The sequence below is a fragment of the Megascapheus bottae genome, chromosome 21 (genome assembly GCF_031878675.1).
Source record: "Megascapheus bottae isolate mThoBot1 chromosome 21, mThoBot2.hap1, whole genome shotgun sequence".
NCBI lineage: Eukaryota > Metazoa > Chordata > Mammalia > Rodentia > Geomyidae > Megascapheus > Megascapheus bottae.
Genome location: NC_143529.1, coordinates 12,653,342 through 12,654,835, shown reverse-complemented (window position 1 = coordinate 12,654,835; position 1,494 = coordinate 12,653,342). Strand labels below are relative to the sequence as shown.

Genomic DNA, 1,494 nt, shown 5'->3' with positions numbered 1-1,494 from the left:
TCAATCCTAACCCATGACCATAGTTAAGTCATGTCACAGCTTCCTCATAATAATACATACCTCACAGTGATGGTGAGGGGAGTTGAGGTAACACATAGCAAAAGCTTTGTAAAGTATAGAGTTCTGAATAACATACAATAATTTAAAAAAAACTTAGAAGTCGTCTCTTGCTTTATTTAAAAAAAAGAAGTATAGAGTTCTGTCAAGATATAAGATCCACATGAGAAGGGTTATCAAGGTTCAAAAAGTATTATACCCATTACCTGATGAATGTAACTGTAACCCCTCTATACATTATCCTGACAATAAAATTCAATTTTAAAAAAAAGATATAAGATCCTACAGTTCCTTGACCCAACCTGCCCGGTGCCAGTGAGCATTCTCAGTCGGCCAAGGTCCTTTCGGGAGTCACCAGGCCTCCAGTCAAGATGAGTAATAAGCCAGACATGTCCAAAGTGGAGAAGTTTGACAGATCAAAGCTGAAGAAAACTAATACTGAGGAAAAAGAACACTCCTCCTTCAACGGAAACTATCCAGCAGGAGAAACAGTATGTTCAAACATCCTAAAATGCAGATTGCCCCTCAAGGGTATACTTCAACATGGCCTGATATTCCTGCTTTGAGGCTTATTCCTGTAAAGCTATGTGTTTGTGGAGATTTGAGGCACCTGTAAAAGGTTTACCCTCTATATTCCCTGGCTAAAAGTTCACCCGTAGCCAATGGCCCCTTAAATTTGTTTTTAAAGTGAAATTTCAGATGATAGATGCTGCCAGTAATCTGACTATAAATGATCTTTGTGAGTGTGGTCCTTGTGCCCCCTACAGAGTGAGCCAATTTTTACCTACACTGGGTGCCTTCTGCTTCATAATTCTATTTTTGTGGCATCTTAATTTTCATTTACAGTAAACATTTTAGGGGAGGGTCAATTGTGGGAACTCTGGGTCTGCACATTGTCCCTGAGCTCTTCAGCTCAAGGATACCACCCTAACCCTTGAGCAACAGTGCCACTTCCGTTTTTCTGGTGATTAATTAGAGATAAGAATCTCATGTACTTTTTAGTGCCGGGGCTGGCTTTGAACCATGATAATCAGATCTCAGCCTTCTGAGTAGCTAGGATTACAGATGTGATCCACCATGCCTGGCTTAAGATCCTACAGTTCTTTGAAGAAATAGAATTATAAGAGCTATAAAAACTTAAGTTCCAAGCCTGAATCTATCACTTTTAAGCTGTATAATGTTAAGCAATTATATAATTGCTTATATATAATTATAGATATTTTTTTTTGCCAGTCCTGGGCTTGAGGTCAGGGCCTGAGCACTGTCCTTGGACTTTCTCAAGGCTAGCACTCTACCACTTGAGCCTCAGCACCACTTCTGGCTTTTTTCTATATATGTGGTACCGAGGAATTGAACCTGGGTCTTCGTGCATGCTAGGCAAGCACTCAACCACTAGGCCAAACTCCCAGCCCAATTATAGATAATTTTTAAATACAA

The 1,494-nt window shown here is 39.8% G+C and overlaps 1 pseudogene; it reads left to right on the top strand.

Moving 5' to 3' along the window:
• The first annotated feature begins 428 nt into the window (after positions 1-428).
• LOC150048665 (thymosin beta-15A pseudogene) lies at positions 429-567 on the top strand (annotated as a pseudogene).
• Positions 568-1,494: the final 927 nt, after the last annotated feature.